Source organism: Apium graveolens, chromosome 6 (genome assembly GCF_009905375.1).
Source record: "Apium graveolens cultivar Ventura chromosome 6, ASM990537v1, whole genome shotgun sequence".
NCBI lineage: Eukaryota > Viridiplantae > Streptophyta > Magnoliopsida > Apiales > Apiaceae > Apium > Apium graveolens.
The window spans coordinates 105,480,688-105,505,357 of NC_133652.1; positions in this window are offsets into that span (position 1 = coordinate 105,480,688).

Sequence of the window (24,670 nt, forward strand, 5' to 3'; positions counted from 1 at the left end):
ATAGACATTCTTCTTGAGTTGTTTTCCTTGTTTGAACTCTAGAAGATACATCACCAATGATGAGCTCAAATGGGTGGTCCTTTGTCCATTTTCTTTGTTGAGGTAGATTAGCTCTAGATGAAGAGGCGTCATTGTTGTCTTGATGTGTGATTGAGTTTTGATTATTATCAACTCCCCCTGAGTTTGTGAATCTATGATTTGAGAAAGGGGAACTTTCTGCAAGTGATATATTTTGACTTTCAGCTTCTTTTGATGACCCGACGGATAGTGAATTTTGAGCTCTGACGGATGAAGCTGATTGTCTCCTGACGGATGATGCAGATTGTCTACCTACGGATGAAGCATTTTGTAACTCGATGGATGTTGAGTTATTAGCTTCATTGGTAGTATATTTTTCTGCACTTTCCTTAGTTGTAGTTTCTTGATCACTTTCATCATCACTGTCATCACTAACCATCTCCACATTGTCAAACTTGAAGCTCTCATGGTAATCTCCATCTTGTAGTCCTTCAATCTTTTTATCATCAAACACAACATGTATTGATTCCATAACAATGTTGGTTCTAAGATTGTAGACTCTGTATGCTTTACCAACAACATATCCAACAAAGATTCCTTCATCTGCTTTAGCATCAAACTTCCCATTTTGATCAGTTTGATTTCTCAAGATATAACATTTGCAGCCAAAGACATGAAGAAAATTTAGAGTTGGCTTCTTGTTTTTGAACAATTGGTAGGGAGTCATGCATTTTGCCTGATTAACCAAAGAAATATTCTGAGTGTAGCATGCAGTATTTACAGCTTCAGCCCAGAAATATGTTGGTAACTTTAATTCTTCAAGCATTGTCCTTACAGCTTCAATAAGTGATCTGTTCTTTCTTTCTACTACTCCATTTTATTGTGGAGTTCTTGCTTCTAAAAACTCATGCATAATTCCACTCTCTTCACAAAATACTCTCATAACAGAATTCTTGAACTCAGTTCCATTATCACTCCTGATTCTTCTAACTTTGAAATCATGATGATTGTTGACTTGCCTTATGTGATTGATGATGATTTCACTAGCCTCATCTTTAGACTTTAGGAAATATGTCGAAGAGAACTTTGAGAAATCATCTACAATTACTAGGCAAAATCTTTTCCTTGAGATGGACAACACATTGACTTGTCCAAACAAATCCATGTGTAACAGTTGCAAAGGTTCTTCAATTGTTGAATCAAGCTTCTTTTTGAATGATGCTTTGATATGCTTTCTGTAATAACCCCCAAAATTTTCAAATTTTTGTAACCCTTGTGAATAGTGTTTTTGCTGAATGAGAAAACTTTTCATGCCACACTATGTAGGGGTTCTGTTATGGATATTCTGAGATTTTATTAGTACTCTATATGGTATATAAGTGTATGTAAAGATCGTCAGAATCCAATTCCGAACACTTTGATTTTTCCCGGAAATCCACTAGATACGGAAAGAATTGAGTATAAGGTAACAGGATAAAAAGGATTTAAATTAAAGGATTATAAGAGATGATCATAAAAGGAATATAATATATTGAGAAAGGTTAAGGGAACCTAAGTAATAAGATCCCGGGTATGATCCCTCAAACGATAAACGAAAACGAAAGTTAAGCGAACCATATAACAGATCAGCGGTCATTAGGCAAACAATTAGGAAGCTAATCAAAGGGATTATAGAGGATGATGTCACCCAACCAATAAGAAGAGGACAAGGAGGGAAAGATGACATCATAGCATGACATAAGCATGACATGGGAAGGAAGGAAATGTGGTGGAATATTAACCACACAAAATCAAGGTTAAATTGGTAATTAACCAAAAACAAATCAAATATTCAACCAACCAAGCCAAACAATTCATTTTTCTTCAAAACAAGAACATAAGGCATTTTATTTTCTTCATGCTCTCGGCTTTTTCATTTTCAAGAAGCTAGAATTTTCAAAACTCAAGATCAAGGCTTCCTAAATTGGTAAGATAATTCCCTAGTCATCCTTATGCATAGTTATGGCTATATTATGAGTTTAAGCCTTCAATTCTTTCTCAATCTTCTTCAAGAAATCAATGAAGAAGACAATGAATAGTGATTTCAAAGTTTTTAACTTGTTTTTTTCTTGTTTTCCTTTAAGATCCAAGCTTTCCTAAGACTCCTCAAGGCTTCCAGGCTTCTCCCACCACTTCAAGGAAGGTATATCATCTCCAAACCCTAGATTCCTTTGTATAATAAGGTGATTTTGATTGTTATGATGATATAGTAGCTTAATGCTTGTGGTTTAGAGTTTGGGTTGGAGTGGTAGTGAAATGGAATGGTGAATCTTGTTGTTTTGGTTAAAAGAACTTAAGTATAGTTAAATTCAAGCTTAGGCATAAGTATAAATGTTAATATTGAATTGATTGGGGCTGTTATGATGTGATAAGGATGGACTTTGGTTGTATGAATGGGTTGACGTTGAATTGTGATGGTTTTTGAATGGTTTAAATTTGGGAAATCGCGTAAACATAGCCGTCGTAATGTCCGATTTACTTAAGACTGCTTTTGTTCATAACATTTGGACCCGAGAACTCCCTGCTAGATTATGACCATTGCGATGTTTAGATAGCTCATGTTATGAGCTTCGTTTTGATATGTAGTTCGTTCGATTCCGATGCACGGTTTAGGAGAAACGACCGTTTCAAGTAACGGCGTTTCGCGAACGAAACTTTTCCCCTCGCCTTACTTTGAAACATAGGTTAAAGACCAAAAAGGGTTAATTAATGTATGAAACAATTATGGTAAGTGTGTTAGGCAGTTGGTAAGACACCCGCGAAAGAATCGCCTTAAAACCCGTAATGGTTAATTTATTAAAAATGGTGGAGCCGAGGGTACTCGAGTGACTTAAGAGAATCAGTGAGCGCAAAACGAGCGTTAGAGTCTAAGTTGGTTAAAGTATAGATTTACAAGTGACTTTGGTTTAATTCCAACTTACTTGTTGTTTATAGGTTACCAGACTCGTCCCGAGCCTTTTATCACCCCCAGTTGCTCAGGCAAGTTTTCTACCCGTTATACTGTTGTTGTGATGTATATGTGTATATGCATGTTCTTGCGATAAATGCATATTTGTGATTAGCAAATTCTTGCGATATAATGTAGCATGTGATATGGTATATATGCATGCCTGTTTCATATTCTTGGATTATATATCTGTTGGTTAAAATGCTTACAGTTGCATAATACCTATGCTAGAGATAAGCGGTATTGAGTTTACCCTTAGTATAGGGGATCAAAAGGTGAACATATTTCTAAACCGGGAGTCGATGTTCCCGAGTATAATATATATTTTTATATATATATGGTTATAGTTTTCAAAACTATTAATCGAATAAGGTTTATTGGATAACTTTAACTTTATTTTATTATTGAATATTATTTCAAATATTCATCCGAGGACTTATGACTCCTTTTATTTTATTATTGAATATTATTTCAAATATTCATCTGAGGACTTATGACTCCTTTATTTTATTATTGAATATTATTTCAAATATTCATCCGAGGACTTATGACTCCTTTATTTTATTATTGAATATTATTTCGAATATTCATTCAAGGGCTTATGACTCAGTTATATTATTAATGATTATTAATTGAATATTCATTTGAGGATGTATGACTCCGTTATTTTATTTAATGAATATTATTTATAATATTCATTCGAGGTATTATGACTCCGCTTGTTATTTAATAATATTCTTTATTTTATTAAAGAATAATGTTCGATAATCAAACTTACTTTTGATATTCAAATAAAGATATTACTTTCGTATAAGTATATCTTTGGTTATTTAATACTCATTTCAAGTATAAGTCTTACAACTTCTACTTCAATTATTTGTATCAAGATTATTCTTTATGGGAATATTATTTAAATAATAATATTCAGACATTTTCTAAATATATTGGGACTGATTTACTTCATTAAATCAGCATTACTCCAAACACTCTTTAAAGTGTTTTCGAGTCTTCAAAATGATTTTTAAAAGTTAGAGCGGATCCCAAAACTCATTTTTATATTTAAGATCTTCCTTTTAAAAAGGGGATTTAAATACTCGCTCAAAACCTGAGGGATCCGGCTCTATGGTGTATTTTATATTCGCAACAAGGTTGCAGTTTTGGTAAATGAATTGATTACTTACCCAACGTTCGGGAAGTAAGTCCATCTATCGAGTCGGCATAAGCAACATGGGCTCAGTGGGCGTCCATAATAGTGTAAGTGGCTCAGTGGGAGTCCATCAAATGCATAAGTGGCTGAGTGGCAGTCCAGCATAAGGTCCTATTGTGACCAGGGTGATGACCAGTGGGGAATTCGTCCATCTACTAGTAGAAAAGGTTACTTATTGGTATCTTTGCCTGATCAGCAAGATATCGGGTTTATGCCACAATTCTTTTTCCCTTCCAAAAATTCATTGGATGTTACAAACTCTGTTCATACTTTACATGACAGAGGTTTTCAGGGATAGTATAAGGAAGATGTATATGTGGATATATATATCGGAACTTAATGAAGTATATCATAACTTCATTTCCTTCAATACTACTTCAAAGATTTAATCTATTCAAATCTGTCTTATAGTCTCATCTATATGATGAATTGTTGAAAGCTCGTTATACTTTGAACAGTGGTAGTTCAAGTAACTTTATAATTGATATAAGTATAGTGAAGTATTTGGTAACTTCATCCCTTGTTTTTACTTATATCTAGTAAGTAATTATCTTACACATGATAAAAGATTCTAGTAAGTATCCATTTAGATACTTGTATTATTGTTATCGCTATATATTATCTTGCAAGCTGTAAGGCTCACTCTTGCTTTATTTCTTCGTCACACAACAACAGTTAGGAAAGATGGCCAGACTCCAGCAGACCCAGCGCAAGCGCGTGGGAAGCGTCCCGCGTCTTCCCGTTGATGTTGTAGCTGCTATAGCTGCAGAGGTAGATCTATTGGTAGATCAGGCATTCTACTTTTGAGAATCAAATTATGTATAATTATAACTTGTGGCAGATAATGGCAATTAACTGTAAATTTATCAAGTAATCATTTTGGGTTGTAATAACTTTTAAGTGTGGATTCAAGGACTTGTACTTATTTCAATTTCATCTCTGAGACTATAACGGGTTGTGGTGTGTGTTAGTGTGGGGTCACAGCATAAGGTTATTTATTATTAATTAAGTGAAGTGATATTGTGGAAAGAAAGACCGTGACGACCCGGATCCCTTACCCCGGATCTGGGGGTGTTACAGAAATGGTATCAGAGCTAAGCGTTATAAACCTCAGAGATGATGCGACGATATAATAACAAACTCACAAAGATAATAAGAACTCTTGCCAAGTTCATGGTCGGACTACTTAAAGTAGTGCTGACAGTTAAAACCCTTACGGGAACCCTTATAAGTATCATGATAGTAACTTAGCTCGTTTAATATGTAGGCGCCTGAGATAGAGGACCCTGAGATGTTCGAGCGTGAGCATGATGAGGCACTGCTAGATGTTGAGGATCAGGAGGAGCCTGAGATGGAGGAGGATGAGGAGGACCCCTCAGAGGAGTCAGAGACGGAGGTCATTGCTATTTCAGATGAGGAGGACCCCTCAGAGGAGTCAGAGACAGAGGTCATTGCTATTCCAGATGAGGAGGACCCAGATGAGGTCCCAGTAGCTGAGGAGCGTGTCGGACCTATGGTAGTGTATGCTGGTACCCCTTTACCCATACTTCCGGTGGTCAGAGCTCCTACCCCTCCACCACTATCTTGGATCCCTTATGATGACAGCTCAGAGACCCATACTTCCGAGCCTAGACAGACCGAGGAGGCACCCCCAGCGGCTCCGGATTCACCACCTCTTGACCCTGCCCACAGGTAGTCTTCGTTAGCCCACGGCTATGTTTAGGATGTACTGAGGACCCGAGTGGCTGTTGCTGAGGCCCGACTGGATGAGGCCAGGAGGGAGTTGGATGCGGAGAGGGCGGGTAGGCGTACCCGAGCTTATGAGACTAGGGCTTCTATACCCCGATCCTTACGGAAGGAGCTTACGGGGATAGAGCTCACGTCCCGAGCGAGACTCAGATCTCTCCAGGGGGACAGGCATGGTAGGATCTCCAGGTGGCAGGCCGACTATATCTTCCGTCGTGCGATGGAAAGGGTATGGGAGCTGACCCGCTCCGGTGTGTGATTCAGGATTGACGATGGAATAGTCTAGTTGTCTAGTTAGCCGAGGCCTTAGTAAGAGCCAATTTTCCGGGATAGTTGACTTGTATATAACATCCTTTTTTCTGACTAGACAGATAGACTCTTGTGTATCACTTTTGGGACAGATGGCTGTAGCACTGTTGTACTTTTGACCAGATCAAACTATGTATTTCTCGCATTATGTATATATTTGTTTCCTTTCGATTCAGTTCCTTAGTGATGAGGTCACTGTTTTTATCATTATTATTACTGCACTTCGTATTAGAACTGTCATAAAATAATAGAATTGCGATATACGTTCTCCCCATTATAAGAGTTGTGCAAGTCACAATGTTGTATATGATTGTGACCTAACGTTGAATTTCCCAATAATTTTTTTTATTATCAGAATCATGCCGCCAAGAAAGATTGGAACTAGGGCGAACCCTAGATCTGTGGACCAGGGAAGCCATAATCAGGATAATAGAAACCAGGAACACAGTGAAGAGGAAGATGAGGATTATGTGGAACAGGATGACTCCCTGTATGAAGAGGAAGAGGAAATATATGATGTTGAGGGATTTGAGATAGAGGCTGAAGAAGGAGAAACTGAGGTTGAGCAACCAGTACCAAACCCAGGCATGGATCCCATGGGCCAGTTCATGCAACTCCTAAGGCAGAATTTGGAACGTTAACCCAACCCCCCCTCAAGGAAATAACAATGCTGTGGCAAACTCTTTCAGGGCTTTTAAGTCCCTTAAGCCCCCTGAGTTCCACGGATCAGCCGACCCAGTTGAGGCAAGGGCATGGTTAAAGGAAATGGAGAAATCCTTTGAGATTCTGAGTACCGATGAGGCACAGAAGACTGTATTTGCTACCTACCTTCTGAAAGGAGAGGCTAACTACTAGTGGGAGGCCAAGAAAAACATGGAGACAGATGCTATCATAACCTGGGAGAGGTTCAATGAGTTATTTCTGGGAAAGTATTTTCCGAGGTTTATGGAAAACCAGATGGAGCTCAAGTTCTTGGAGCTAAAGCAGAATAATTTATCTGTAGCAGAGTACGAAGCAAAATTTACTGAGTTATCAAGGTTTGTGCCAGAATTTGTGAGCACCGAGGAAAAGAAAGCTAGGAGGTTTCAGCAGGGACTGAAACCGTGGATTCAGAATAGGGTGGCAATCCTTGAGCTTACGGACTATGCCACTCTGGTGCAAAAGGCAACGATTGTAGAAGCCAGAAGTGAACAGATGCAGAAGGAAAGAGAGAAGAAGGGAATAAAGAGGAAAAGTATGAGCATGGGTGGAGGTTCCGCAGGAAGGAGCTTCCCAACTAGATTTAATCGAGGAGCAGTGTCCCTACCGGGAAGGAACACTGGGTTTAAGCGGCCAATGAGCGTGAGTGTGAGCCAGAGCGGCCAGAAGTCAAGAATGTCCTATTCCAACCAGTCTCGACCCCCATTGCCAGCCTGTAACACATGTGGAAGGATGCACACTGGGGAGTGTAAAGGAAAGCCAGTAACCTGCTTTAAGTGCGGTCGGGAAGGTCACTATTCAACTAAGTGCCCATCATCAACCCCTGCCGTCATTCCAACCACCACTTGTCATCAGTGTGGACGCCCGGGTCATTGAAAGAGGGAATGCCCAATGAACAAACCAGCAGCTTCGGGAGCAAGCAGGGCTGCCTCCAATAAGCCACCTACTGCAAGGACTTTCAACATGACAGTCCAGGATGCTATGAAAGATTCAGATGTGATAGCAGGTACCCTTTCTCTAAATTCAGTCAGTGCAAACGTTTTATTTGATTCAGGAGCAACTAAATCTTTTATATCAAGGGACTTTACGCGTAAATTAAGACTTAAGGCTGAACCCTTGATAGAACCCTTACAAGTAGAAATAGCCAATCATGAAATTATTCCTGTTAACCAGATTCACCCCGCCTGTGAGATAGGCATAGGGGAACAATCTTTTAGTGTTGATCTGATTCCTTTTAAATTAGGGGAGTTTGATGTAATTTTGGGAATGGACTGGCTATCTAGCAATGATGCTCAGATAGACTGTAAAGGGAAGAAAGTTAAGTTAAATATCCCAGGGAAGAAAGAAGTTATATTTAGAGGAAAGAGGCAGACGCAGAAATTTTTGACTATGGCCCAGGCCAGAAGGATGCTACGAAAAGGAAATGAGGTCTACCTAGCCTATGTGGTGGACACACAGAAGGAGGTGCCCAACTTACAAGATATTCCAGTAGTCAACGAATTTGAAGATGTATTCCCACAAGACCTTCCGGGATTACCACCCGATAGAGTGATTGAATTTGCTATTGAATTGGCCCCCGGGACGGCGCCAGTTTCAAAAGCACCTTACCGGTTAGCCCCATTAGAAATGAAGGAATTAGCTATCCAATTGTAGGAACTCTTGGATAAGGGTATGATAAGACCCAGTGTGTCTCCGTGGGGAGCACCAGTTTTATTTGTTAAGAAGAAAGATGGGAGCATGAGGCTGTGCATCGACTATCGAGAGTTGAACAAGCTAACCATAAAGAACAGGTACCCATTACCTAGAATAGACGATCTGTTCGACCAGCTAAAGGATGCTGTTTATTTTTCCAAGTTTGACCTGAGAACTAGATATCACCAACTAAAGATTAAACCCGAAGATATTCCCAAGACAGCGTTCCGTACCAGGTATGGGCATTATGAGTTCTTGGTAATGTCCTTTGGATTAACCAACGCCCCAGCGGCTTTCATGGATTTAATGAATAGAGTATTTAAGAAGTACTTGGACAAGTGTGTGATAGTTTTTATCGATGATATTTTGATTTACTCAAGGACTGAGGCAGAGCATGCAGAGCATTTGAGGATAGCTCTAGGAATACTTAGAGAGGAACGGTTATATGCCAAATTCTCGAAGTGTGAATTCTGGCGGAATGAAGTACAGTTTTTAGGACATGTGATCAATAAAGAAGGAGTATTGGTCGACCCCTCCAAGATAGAGGCGGTCTCAAATTGGGAAAGGCCAACCACACCCACAGAGGTAAGGAGTTTCATAGGATTGGCCGGCTACTATCGTAGGTTTGTACAGGACTTTGCGAAGATCGCAGCCCCTTTGAAAAGACTTACTCGTAAGACAGAGAAGTTTGAATGGACGGAGAAATGCGATAACAGTTTTCAAGAATTAAAGAAAAGGTTGGTAACGGCCCCGGTGTTGGCATTGCCGGACGGAAAAGGAGATTTTGTGATATATAGTGACGCGTCGCACAAAGGATTAGGATGTGTGCTTATGCAGCACGGTAAAGTGATTGCGTATGCGTCAAGATAACTGAAGGAATACGAGATTAGATATCCTAGTCATGACCTTGAGCTCGCGGCAATAGTATTTGCCTTAAAAATTTGGAGGCACTACTTATATGGAGAGAAGTGCGAGATTTTCACAGACCATAAGAGCCTCAAGTACATATTTATGCAGAAAGAGCTCAACATGCGCCAGAGAAGATGGTTAGAACTAATCAAGGACTATGATTGTGAGATTCTCTATCATCCGGGGAAAGCCAATGTGGTGGCTGATGCCCTTAGTAGAAAGGAAAGACTCAGAATGATAACGACTTCGGAGGAGTTAATCAGGGATTTTGAAAGAATGGAAATAGAAGTAAAGATAACCGGAACCGGAACTGAAAAGCTTTTTGAGATCTCAATGCAGCCAGAGTTATTGGAAAAGATCCGATTGTGCCAAGAGAAAATAATGAATGAAGGCAGAAAGTCAATGACTGGAGAGGAGATCCATACTGAGAAAGATGATAAAGGGATAATGAGGTACTCCTACCGGATTTGGGTTCCGAATGTTCAAGAGCTTAAAGATGAGATTTTGGATGAAAGCCATAGTTCAAGGTATTCCATTCACCCGGGAAGTACCAAGATGTATAGGGATTTGAAGGAATATTACTGGTGGCCCAACATGAAGAGGGACGTAGCAGAATGGGTAAACAAATGTTTGACTTGCCAAAGGGTAAAGGCAGAGCACCAGAGACCCAGTGGACTTTTACGACCCCTGGAGATTCCCGAATGGAAATGGGAACATATAGCGATGGATTTTGTTGTAGGCTTGCCAAGGATGAAAGCCAATCATGACGCCATATGGGTAATTATAGACCAACTGACAAAGTCAGCTCATTTCATTCCTATCAATGAGAGATACAGAGTCGATAGACTGGTGGACATTTACCTTAAGGAAATAGTGACGCGACATGGAGTCCCAGCGTCCATTGTCTCAGACCGAGACCCCAGGTTCAACTCCATATTTTGGAGGAGCTTTCAAGAATGTGCGGGGACCTAGTTAAATATGAGTACCGCGTACCATCCCCAGACGGATGGGCAGAGTGAAAGGACCATCCAAACACTAGAGGATATGTTGAGAGTCTGTGCAATAGACCTTAAAGGAAGTTGGGATGACCACTTGCCGTTGATCGAGTTTTCTTATAACAATAGCTTTCATGCTAGCATCGGAATGCCGCCTTATGAGGCCCTGTATGGAAGAAGGTGTCGATCTCCCTTATACTGGGATGAAGTAGGAGAGCGGAAGATGCTCGGACCCGAAGTGGTCCAAAGGACCAAAGACATAGTGGATCTTATCAGAGGACGGCTTGTAGCAGCCCAAGACAGACAGAAGAAATATGCAGACGTAGCCCGAAAGGACAAGGAATATGAAGTCGGGGACTTAGTACTGCTAAAGGTATCCCCTTGGAAGGGATTAATGAGGTTCAGAAAGAAAGGAAAACTAAGCCCAAGATACATTGGACCTTTTGAGATATTAAGACGGATTGGAAAGTTAGCTTACGAGCTAGCCTTACCCCCTAACTTGCAACAAGTTCATAATGTATTCCATGTGTTAATGCTAAGGAAGTATCATCGGGATGCCAGACACATAGTGGAGTACGAGCAGATGGATATGCAACCAGATCTGACTTACATGGAGAAGCCAGTAAGGATTATCGATAAGAAGGAGCAGGTGCTTCGGAACAAAGTAATCAAGCTAGTCAGAGTGCTATGGCAGAATCATAATATGGAAGAATCAACTTGGGAACTAGAGAGTGCGATGCTAGAAAAGTACCCTCATTTGTTTTCTATTTGATTCCGGGACGGAATCCTTTTAAGGAGGGGAGACTGTAATAACCCCCAAAATTTTCAACTTTTTGTAACCCTTGTAAATAGTATTTTTGCTGAATGAGAAAAATTTTCATGCCACACTATGTAGGGGTTCTGTTATGGATATTCTGAGATTTTATTAGTACTCTATATGGTATATAAGTGTATGTAAAGATCGTCAGAATCCAATTCCGAACACTTTGATTTTTCCCGGAAATCCACTAGATACGGAAAGAATTGAGTATAAGGTAACAGGATAAAAAAGGATTTAAATTAAAGGATTATAAGAGAGGATCATAAAAGGAATATAATATATTGAGAAAGGTTAAGGGAACCTAAGTAATAAGATCCCGGGTATGATCCCTCAAACGATAAACGGTAACAAAAGTTAAGCGAACCGTATAACAGATCAGCGGTCATTAGACAAACAATTAGGAAGTTAATCAAAGGGATTAGAGAGGATGATGTCACCCAACCAATGAGAAGAGGACAAGGAGGGAAAGATGACATCATAGCATGACATAAGCATGACATGGGAAGGAAGGAAATGTGGTGGAATATTAACCACACAAAATCAAGGTTAAATTGGTAATTAACCAAAAACAAATCAAATATTCAACCAACCAAGCCAAACAATTCATTTTTCATCAAAACAAGAACACAAGGCATTTTATTTTCTTCATGCTCTCGGCTTTTTCATTTTCAAGAAGCTAGAATTTTCAAAACTCAAGATCAAGGCTTCCTAAATTGGTAAGATAATTCCCTAGTCATCCTTATGCCTAGTTATGGCTATATTATGAGTTTAAGCCTTCAATTCTTTCTCAATCTTCTTCAAGAAATCAATGAAGAAGACAATGAATAGTGATTTCAAAGTTTTTAACTTGTTTTTTTCTTGTTTTCCTTTAAGATCCAAGCTTTCCTAAGACTCCTCAAGGCTTCCTAAGGCTTCCTAGCTACTCCCACCACTTCAAGGAAGGTATATCATCTCCAAACCCTAGATTCCTTTGTATAATAAGGTGATTTTGATTGTTATGATGATATAGTAGCTTAATGCTTGTGGTTTAGAGTTTGGGTTGGAGTGGTAGTGAAATGGAATGGTGAATCTTGTTGTTTTGGTTAAAAGAACTTAAGTATAGTTAAATTCAAGCTTAGGCATAAGTATAAATGTTAATATTGAATTGATTGGGGCTGTTATGATGTGATAAGGATGGACTTTGGTTGTATGAATGGGTTGACGTTGAATTGTGATGGTTTTTGAATGGTTTAAATTTGGGAAATCGCGTAAACATAGCCGTCGTAATGTCCGATTTACTTTAGACTGCTTTTGTTCATAACATTTGGACCCGAGAACTCCCTGCTAGATTATGACCATTTCAATGTTTAGATAGCTCATGGTACGATCTTCGTTTTGATATGTAGTTCGTTTGATTCCGATGCACGGTTTAGGAGAAACGACCGTTTCAAGTAACGGCGTTTCGCGAACGAAACTTTTCCCCTCGCCTTACTTTGAAACATAGGTTAAAGACCAAAAAGGGTTAATTAATGTATGAAACAATTATGGTAAGTGTGTTAGGAAGTTGGTAAGACACCCGCGAAAGAATCGCCTTAAAACCCGTAATGGTTAATTTATTAAAAATGGTGGAGCCGAGGGTACTCGAGTGACTTAAGAGAATCAGTGAGCGCAAAACGAGCGTTAAAGTCTAAGTTGGTTAAAGTATAGATTTACAAGTGACTTTGGTTTAATTCCAACTTACTTGTCGTTTATAGGTTACCAGACTCGTCCCGAGCCTTTTATCACCCCCAGTTGCTCAGGCAAGTTTTCTACCCGTTATACTGTTGTTGTGATGTATATGTGTATATGCATGTTCTTGCGATAAATGCATATTTGTGATTAGCAAATTCTTGCGATATATTGTAGCATGTGATATGGTATATATGCATGCCTGTTTCATATTCTTGGATTATATATCTGTTGGTTAAAATGCTTACAGTTGCATAATACCTATGCTAGAGATAAGCGGTATTGAGTTTACCCTTAGTATAGGGGATCAAAAGGTGAACATATTTCTAAACCGGGAGCCGATGTTCCCGAGTATAATATATAATTTTATATATATATGGTTATAGTTTTCAAAACTATTAATCGAATAAGGTTTATTCGATAACTTTAACTTTATTTTATTATTGAATATTATTTCAAATATTCATTCGAGGACTTATGACTCCTTTATTTTATTATTGAATATTATTTCAAATATTCATCCGAGGACTTATGACTCCTTTATTTTATTATTGAATATTATTTCGAATATTCATTCGAGGGCTTATGACCCAGTTATATTATTAATGATTATTAATTGAATATTCATTTGAGGATGTATGACTCCGTTATTTTATTTAATGAATATTATTTATAATATTCATTCGAGGTATTATGACTCCGCTTGTTATTTAATAATATTCTTTATTTTATTAAAGAATAATGTTCGATAATCAAACTTACTTTTGATATTCAAATAAAGATATTACTTTCGTATAAGTATATATTTGGTTATTTAATACTCATTTCAAGTATAAGTCTTACAACTTCTACTTCAATTATTTGTATAAAGATTATTCTTTATGGGAATATTATTTAAATAATAATATTCAGACATTTTCTAAATATATTGGGACTGATTTACTTCATTAAATCAGCATTACTCCAAACACTCTTTAAAGTGTTTTCGAGTGTTCAAAATGATTTTTAAAAGTTAGAGCGGATCCCAAAACTCATTTTTATATTTAAGATCTTCCTTTTAAAAAGGGGATTTAAATACTCGCTCAAAACCTGAGGGATCCGGCTCTATGGTGTATTTTATATTCGCAACAAGGTTGCAGTTTTGGTAAATGAATTGATTACTTACCCAACGTTCGGGAAGTAAGTCCATCTATCGAGTCGGCATAAGCAACATGGGCTCAGTGTGCGTCCATAATAGTGTAAGTGGCTCAGTGGGAGTCCATCAAATGCATAAGTGGCTGAGTGGCAGTCCAACATAAGGTCCTATTGCGACCAGGGTGATGACCAGTGGGGAATTCGTCCATCTACTAGTAGAGTAGGTTACTTATTGGTATCTTTGCCTGATCAGCAAGATATCGGGTTTATGCCACAATTCTTTTTCCCTTCCAAAAATTCATTGAATGTTACAAACTCTGTTCATACTTTACATGAAGAGGTTTTCAGGGACTGTATAAGGAAGATGTATATATGGATATATATATATCAGAACTTAATGAAGTATATCATAACTTCATTTCCTTCAATACTACTTCAAAGATTTAATCTATTCAAATCTGTCTTGTAGTCTCATCTATATGATGAATTGTTGAAAGCTCGTTATACTTTGAACAGTGGTAGTTCAAGTAACTTTATAATTGATATAAGTATAGTGAAGTATTTGGTAACTTCATCCCTTGTTTTTACTTATATCTAGTAAGTAATTATCTTACACATGATAAAAGATTCTAGTAAGTATCCATTTAGATACTTGTATTATTGTTATCGCTATATATTATCTTGCGAGCTGTAAGGCTCACTCTTGCTTTATTTCTTCATCATACAACAACAGTTAGGAAAAATGGCCAGACTCCAGCAGACCCAGCGCAAGCGCGTGGGAAGCGTCCCGCGTCTTCCCGTTGATGTTGTAGCTGCTATAGCTGCAGAGGTAGATCTATTGGTAGATCAGGCATTCTACTTTTGAGAATCAAATTATGTATAATTATAACTTGTGGCAGATAATGGTAATTAACTGTAAATTTATCAAGTAATCATTTTGGGTTGTAATAACTTTTAAGTGTGGATTCAAGGACTTGTACTTATTTCAATTTCATCTCTGAGACTATAACGGGTTGTGGTGTGTGTTAGTGTGGGGTCACAACATAAGGTTATTTATTATTAATTAAGTGAAGTGATATTGTGGAAAGAAAGACCGTGACAACCCGGATCCCTGACCCCGGATCTGGGGGTGTTACACTTTCCCTTTTGGCAAGCATCACACAGTCCATCCTTAGAAAACTCCACTTGAGGAATACCTCTAACCAGTTCTTTATTTACAAGCTCATTCATGGTCTTAAAGTTTAGATGGGATAGCTTCTTGTGCCATAGCCAACTTTCATCTTGACTTGCTTTACTGAGAAGACAAATAACAGATTCTGCATTTGATGAGTTGAAGTCAGCTAGGTACACATTTCCTTTTCTCACTCCAGTGAGAACCACTTTGTTGCTCCTCTTGTTTGTCACAACACAGGCTTCTTTAGAGAAAGTTACTAAATTGCCTTTATCACAAAGCTGGATGATACTCAACAAATTGTGCTTGAGACCATCCACTAAGGCAACCTCCTCAATTATGACATTGTCTTTTGAAATCAAGCCATATCCCACAGTATAACCCTTGTTGTCATCTCCAAAAGTAATACTTTGGCCAACTCTTTCCTTGAACTCTGCGAGCAGGGTAGAATCTCCAGTCATGTGTCTTGAACAACCATTATCCAAGTAACACAGATTCTTTCTGTTTCCCTGCACACATTAAAATTAAATCAAGTTGATTTTGGTACCCAAGTTTCCTTGGGTCCTGCCTTGTTAGCTTTCTTCTTTTATTTCTTAGGTTTGATCTCATTTGACTTGGGGATATCAGATTCATCCTTACACATCTGAGTTGAACCTTTGAAACCATTCATTAAAAACAGAATTATCATGCATATTTTCATTAATAAGAAATGGCATGCTATTTGCAAACATGTTATTCCCAGTAGGGCATGCTGAATGGCATTTGAAGCATATTAAATGCATCATAATAAGGATTATATGCAAATGGCATATTAGCAAATTATGCATTCATATTCTGTGTAGACATAACATTCAAAGGCATAAAAGGCATAGCACTCATGTTGGTAAAAGAAGGTGGTACAGTCATAGAAGTAGGCATGGCAAGTTTGCAATTAACAAACAGATGATTAACACTACAACACTTAACACGGATTTTTCTAGGAGCATACTTATCAGCTGTGTAGTTGTTATGTTTGTTAATCCCTACTTTCCCATTTCTATTGTTTTTCTTTTTAGCCTCTGTTTTAACCTCAATCTTTTTTAGTCTGTCATTCAATTGCTTGATGGACAGATGACCAACATTCACTTTCTTCTCCTTCTTCACTTGACTAGATTCTCCTGAAATAAAGTTTTTGGAAACTGATCCATATTTTTCATTTAACTTGGCAAGTTTGGCTTTACTCACAAGTTTGCTCACAGCCGACGGATGAGGATTTATGCCACTCGACGGATAACCTTTTTGATTATCTGACGGATGACTCTCATCATCCGTCGAGTCTACATTTGTTAGAAATCCTTCAACCAAATTGGATTCTAGCTTCTCTTTACTTTTTTTCCAGGCTGCATCAGAGAAAGACTCAATACCTTGAACTTTGGTGATTTGAGCATGGACATCTCTATATGATTTCCATGCCTTAATCACCTCATGTTCACGATCAAACTGCTTCTTTAAAATTTCTTCTTTCTTCAAGGACTCAGTTTATTCCTCCTTAGCAATCTTACATTTTATTTTCAATTTTTCAAATTCAATAAACTGGGACTCTAGCACATTATTCCTCTCACTTAAAAACAAATTGTTTTCTTTGATTTTAGCATTTTCCTTAGTGAGGGACTTAAGTGTAACACGCAAATGATATAATTTTATAGACATGTCATTTATTGCATCATTACACTCAGCTTTAGATAAATGTGCAAGGTTAGTGGTGATTACCTGATTACTTGAAGAACTTGTCTCTGTTTCATCAGACTTGGCCATTAGGGCTAGATTTATATAGCTAACATCTTCATCCTCATCCAGACCATCTACTGCCCAGTCACTTTCTTGTGTAATAAAAGCCCTTTCCTTTTGTTTGAGCAACTCAAAATACTTCTATTTATAATCCACAGGCTCAAACATTTTCTTGCTGGAATCTGGCTTTCTACACTCACTGGCAAAGTGCCCTGCCAAGCCACATTTGAAACATTTGAATTTCGATTTATCCATCATGTTTCTATTTGGCTTAGCTGCTCCAAAGTTCTTCTTGAACTTGAGCTTGGAAAATCTTCTGGAAAGAAATGCAAGATGTTCATCAATACCATCCATATCATCTTGGCTCAAAGAATCTTCATTTTCTGCTACCAGCCCCTTGCCCTTGTTTTCACAGACCTTTGAAGTAGACTCAACAACTTCTATCTTCATCTCCTTCTCTTTCTCTAACTCAGCAACCAGTGCAATGGACCCTCCTTTCTTTCTCCCTTTCTCCATTCTTTCATCTTGCTCTATTTCAAGCTCATAAGTCTTTAGAATTCCATACAGTCTCTCTAGTGTAAACTCCTTATATTCTTGTAAATTTTTCAAGGAGACTGTCATTGGTTTCCATTCTTTTAGAAGGGATCTTAGGAATTTGAGGTTAGAGTCTTTGGTTTGGTAGACTCTTCCATGTAGCTTCAGAGCATTCAGTAGCGTTTGAAATCTACTAAAGATATCAGTGAGAGTTTCACCTTCTTCACAGTAGAAATGCTCATATTGCTGAATTAGTAACTGCATCTTGTTTTCTCTAACTTGTTCAATGCCATCACAAATTATTTGAATGGTGTCCCAAACCTCCTTGGCTATCTTGCAAATAATGATGTTGTCAAAAATGTCACCATCAACTACATCGAATAAAATATTCATGGCCTTCTTTTCTTTCCTAACTTGTTCAATATCAGGACCATTCATGCCTTGGTTTGGGAACTGATGGCTCATTTCCAGTTGCAGCTCTCATAGGTACGTGAGGACCTCTCTCTATGTAATCCACATAGGCCTCATCTTGAGAAAGTAAATGAAGATGCATCTTTACCTTCCAGTGATGATAATTATCTTTATCCAGAAAAGGAATCTTGACTCCAACATCCTTCTTGTTCATCTTGCTGTTTGTTGTGATCTTTAAACTCTTTGTGCTTCAAGAGTTTGCTCTGATACCAATTGTTAGTCCCTAACAATACAACAAGAATTACAGAAGGGGGGTTGAATGTAATTTTGGCTACTTTTTTTAGATTAAAGAAAAATGGTTCTAACTTAATAATATATAAGTGTTTGATTTGCAAAGTCGGAATGAAGAGTTAGATAAATCAAAACACAAGTAATTAAAAACAAAAGTCTTTACAAACTTTCTGGTGGATTTGAATGTATCCACCAGATATATATATATATATATATATATATATATATCAAGAGAACCCTGTGAAGCTTGAATAACTTACAGCTGCTTAAAAATATGAACAACTAAACTTACAGATAAATGCTACAGGATTCAGCTTACAATTGTTTCTCTGAGAATGTAGTTACTTAGTCTTCTTGTTATTCTATTTGCTACTCTTGGTTTATATATCACCAAGATTACATAGTAATAAGACAAGATAATAAAACAAAACCTATCAAATCTAATACCATGCTGCTTCACTACTCTATTCCAGCATCTTTGAATATCTTCATAATAGCATGGAAATGGTAATGCTTCTTTGTTCTAAAAAACCCAGCTGAATAGGCTGCCACATTCCTTTTGCAAACACTCGATGCATGTGACTGTGTTGTCACTGTCAACAGATGTTTAAATTGATCATCCGTCGGGTACATGATTATCATCCGTCGGGTAGCCTTGTTGACCATCCATCGAGTAGCTTTGTTGATCATCCGTCGGGTAGCTATTTGACACTTAACTACATTTCATTTATACAGAATTACAAGACATCTTATATTTACAATTAATCAACCTATCCTGCATATCTAATTAAAGTCAACATGACTTTTATGCTACTACAGAATCTATAGAAAGGTGTTTGCAGAAATGTGCTACATGACTTATTGTTATATAAGCTACTCACTCGATGGATGTCAAATCATCATCCGTCGGGACTATATTGAGTCATCCGTCGGGACTATATCTGATTATCCTTCGAGTTCTACATTTTTCACTAAGTTGAATCTACTAAGGTGTTTTATTAATGTAATCATCAAGTTCACAACATATTCCCAACAAAATAGATAGGCCATTAACTTCTGGAATTCAGAGTTTTGCTCTTGTGATTGGACCTCTTCATTTTTCCTTTCTTACAAGCCTCACAAACTTCATCTTGAGCAAATTCCAAATTTGACATGTCTCTCACTAATTCCTTTTTCATCAAGGTATTAATTGCTTTGTAATTCAGGTGAGAGAGTTTCTTGTGCCACAGCTTGTTTTGCTCAATGGATGCCTTGGTATAGAAATAGAAAATTCCATCCTTCTTTGCTGAACTTAGATCTGCAATAAACAAGCATCCTTTTCTTACTCCTTTCAGGGCAATCTCACCAGTCTTCTTGCTGATAATTGAGCAGTTTTCTTTTTCCAAATTCACCTTGAATCCCTTGTCAGTAAATTGGCTGACACTTAAAAGATTTACTTCAAGTCCAACAACTAGTACTACATCATCTATGACAACATTTCCTAAAACTAGTTTGCCATATCCCATTATGAATCCTTTGCTATTATCTCCAAAAGTCACGAATGGGCCAGCCATCTCCTCAAATTGTGATAGCAGGATCTTATCACCTGTCATATGTCTGGAGCATCCACTATCAATGGTCTATATGACTCTCTTCATCTTGCACTGCACACAATGAAGATTAAGTGTGTTTAGCTACCCCAACAGTGTTGAGTACTTTCTTTTTTTTCATAGAAGTTGCAGAAGTAGAATTTGAATTTTAAAAAGAACAACATTTATGGTTTAATCAACATTTTCCTTTTTAATCTCAGATCCAAGATTAACCTCCTTGAATTCATTTCTTAATTTATGACAGCTTGTCATATCCTTCATATTGCAAGAAATGCAGTCACACTTATCACATAATGAATAGGGATCTTCAGCCAATGCCTCATTGTATTTGCAGGCTCCCAACTTTGGCTCACTAACATCCTTTTTACAAAGGTTAATTAGGTGATTTGTTGAGCCACATTTTTGAAACTACTTCCTGGGAACATCTGCAACAAAAGCATAGTTATTGCTCTTATTCACACCTATTTTTACATTCCCGTTCTGTTTTTTTCCCCAACATTCTCAGTTTTGACCTCCTTGCTTAGTGTCTTGATAACTTGATTGACTATTGGTTTCTTTTCAGTTTCATTTGTAGTAGTGGTTTCTGAATCCTTCTTTTCACTATCTTCATTTGCTAGTTCTTGCTTGATGACCAACTCAACCTCACTGAAATTAACCTCACAAGCCTTGAACAAAGGTGCATTTACTTTTCTCAGCACAATTGAGACATCTTGATCTGCAATTTCTTTTCCTTTGTCACCTTCATTTTTCTTGTTTCTGTTCAAGGCATCATAGTCCGAACCAATAGCTATATTAGCACATGGTTTGATTTTCTCATGGTATTTTCCAACCAATTGAGATGCATTTTTAAAGGACTTCAATTTTACTTCATTTTTTCCAATTTTTCACTCAGCACTGCTTTAGTTTCACTTGCATACTTGAGCTTGTTTTTCAGATATTCATTTTCTTGCTTGACTATTTCAATCCTAACAAGCTGTAGCTCCAACTCGTGCTTTTCAATCTCAAGCTTCTCATTTATTTTTGACAGTCTACTAACTTCCTCAGTAGCTGCTATCATGCTTGTGTGGATGTGAAACATTTCTACACTAATCTTTTCAATAGTCTCTTTATATTTGGATTGTATTTAAATCAATTGTGGTTAGAGTTGGTACCTATGATTTTGATATGGATGATTCTCCTTGCTCTAAAGCCATGAGTGCATAATTTCCATTATCATCATCTTCATAGTGTCATGCCAACTCTTGCCTTCAACTATGTAAGCCTTTCCCTGTTATTTTCTCAAGACAACTTCATACTTTGCTTCCAACTCCAACTAGGCTTTATCCTTCTTCACTTTCTTTGGCTTCCTACAACCAGTTGCAAAGTGGCCCAACTCATCACAGTTGTAGCACCTAATTTTTGATCTGTCAACAGATCCGTTTTGTAGCCACCTTTGCCAACTGAGTAGTACTGAGTTTTTTTTTCCAGTTGTTGTTGTTTGAGGTTTGTCCCTTGCTTTTAAAGTACTTTGGATTTTTCACCCTAATATTAAAAAAATTTCTAGCAAGGTAAGCCATTGATTGATCAATCTCATCTAGTTCATCAAGGGCGTAATATTCATCCTCTTCCAGGTCCAATATGACTTGTTTCTGGGGGTCCCTGTTCTTTTGCTCAATAGCATGAGTGATTGGAGTTTGAGCTTCTTGTTCATCTTCAAGCATTGTACTGTCATTGACCATTAAGGCACTAGATCCATCAACCACATGTCATTTTTTTACCTTCAATGACTTTCTCTGCAACATCTCAAACTCATATGTTTTCAAAATCCCATACAAGACCTCTAATGTCATTTGACTTAAGTTTCTTCCTTCTTTAATATAAGATATCTTTTATTCAAGATGGTCAGGAAGGCTAAGAAAAAATTTTATGTTAACTTCCTCAGCTTCATAATATTTATCATGAAGTTGTAGGTCATTAATCAACTTGTTAAATCTTTCAAAAACTTCAGTAATTCCTTCTTTCGGTCTAGCCATGAAACCCTCATACCGAGACACCAGTATTCTTCTTTGATTAGATCTGACTTCCTCTGTTCCCTCACACAGTATCTCAATTTTCTCCTAGATCTTATTAGCAGATTCACAATTAATAATATTATTGTACATCACATTATCAAGTGACTTAATTAGTATGAGTTGTAAACTATTATCTAGTGGAACATTTTCCTTTTCAGGCTCTGTATAGGTTGAGGGATCTTTAGGTGCATAATGAGCTGTTATGACCATATCTCCATCTGTGGATTCCAGAACCCTTTCCATAGGTATGAAGGGTCCATTTTTAAGGATTTCAATATACATAGGATTGTCCATCCTTATGAACAACATCATTTTCTTATTCCATAAAGTATAGTTGATCTTGTCAAAAACTAGTATCTTCATACTGCTTAATTTCTGAGCACTCATTCTTCCAAGATCTTTATCTGTTTACTTTCAGATTTTGCTCTGATACCACTTATTAGATATTGAATGCACAGAAAAGTAATACAGATGGGGGAGGTGAATATGTTTCTTGGATTTTTCTTTATTTTTAAGCTCTTTGGATTATGGATGAACAAAGAAAATAAGATATGTAAAGATATTATATTTCACAGAATCACACAACGCACATAATATCAAAAAAATCACTTAATTATATTATTTAAGTTTGTCTTTCTACAAATATGTGTTCTTAAATAATAAGAACTCAGCTTCTATCTTGAGAATTTACAAGAAAATCTAGATCTATTTGTTACTTCTAAACTAAGGACCCGTGCATGCTTTATAGACTAGCAACACGGGTTTACAAAACTTGCACTAAAATATACTAAAACAATTTCTAAAGCAACCTTGTCTATTTCCTTTCTGTGTTAGCAAACTTGTGCAGAATCTAGCAGGTCTGTGACCACCATTTATCCAGTAAATCTTGTCCCTTGATCTTATTTTCTTCAAGATGCTTTTGTAGAATTTCCAATTCAGTAAATGAATTGTTTGTTGACTGATAATCTTAAATCTTGAACTTGTATTCATTTTGAATTTGAGTTAGTATGTCGAGATCTCCAATTGTTCTATAGAGAAGTGACATATTGATAAGTATAATGACTTATCGATATCTCTGAGTTGTCTATAGGTATATTTGACTTGTCGAGGTCTCCAATTCTCGACATGTAGAATAACCTGTCGACATCTTCCAGTTCTCGATATAAGCTTTTGACTTGTTAACATCTCGAGTTCTCTACATGAAGAATTTGACTTGTCGATATCTCCGAGTTCTCTACATGAAGAATTTTACTTGTCGATATCTCTGAGATCTCTACATGGAGAATTGACTTGTCGATATCTCCAGTTCTCTATATCTTCATTTGACTTGTCGATATCTTTGAGACTTCTCTATATGACATTTTGGACTTCTTTACAAGTCATTTTGGACTTCTTGAATGACTTATCGATATATCTTGATATGTGACTTGTCGATATCTTGACTTAGAACATTTTTTTATAGGACAAAATTATTCAACTCCAAGCTTCTACATCTTTTCTCTAAGGCATAATCATGAATTGATCTAATTCTAGAGTTTATTCCTTAGCTAAAAACTGTTCACAGAAAAATTCTCCAGTCTAATCTACTAAACATTTTTACAGACTCAAGGAATACAATTACAGAATACAAATATTGATCATCATACAACTTAATCTTAGGGCTATCAATATGACTTAGTCTTGTTATTATACAAGCATGTCTTGCACAATAGTATATCAAAGTATGTATGAAGAATGGGTTCAAGTCTGTAAGAGAATCAGATACAAGATGGAAAAATGGTTTAATGGTCATACAGGGTTTGGTTCCTTGAAGTTGCAACGTATTGTAGGATGTATGTGTTATCGTATGTCAGGTACTCTGTTTTAGTGTTTGGTATTTGGTATGTATGTATTTATAGAGTGACATAGTGTTTGTGTAGTTTAGTATCTGGTAATTCAACAATTGATGGTTCTCGATCGATATGGTTCACAATTCAAGTATCAAATGAAATGGTTCAGGGTTAAATATAAGAAAAGTAACTAACACATGATATAACCAGATATCTCAAAGTCTATTCAAAGTACTTGCAATATAACACGAGAAAAGTTCAGGATACTTGCAATATATCACAATAAGGTTCGAGATTACTCGCCTTATCTCAACATTTTTAACTTCAGTTGCACTCGTCTTACGGTACCACTCGATAGCCATTTGCTTTCCTTTTCTACACCTTGCTTCCTCTTCTAAATTTAGCAGTTATCTATCAATACTCAATCCCATATTAATCTAATCGTAACACAATCAACACAAGCTTCTATCTACCCTTCTTTTCATCCAAATCCGACTTACGGATTAAAAGATACGATCAAAATAGCCATACAACGTTCACATAAGCATATAACACATCAATCAGATAGCACATAGCACGTAACATGTAAGGTATTTGATAAAAACTATTTTTTAAGGAAGGTTCGGGGATAAAATGTTTTTTTTGATATTTAATATAATTTATTAAAACATTTTTTGGGATTAAAACGAGTAAAAGAATCATTTTATAAATAAATAATGAAGTTCGAATACTCAAAATTAGCTTTAAAATCATTTATAAATAGTTATTGAGCATTAAACGTAATTTAGAAAAATATTTTAAGGCT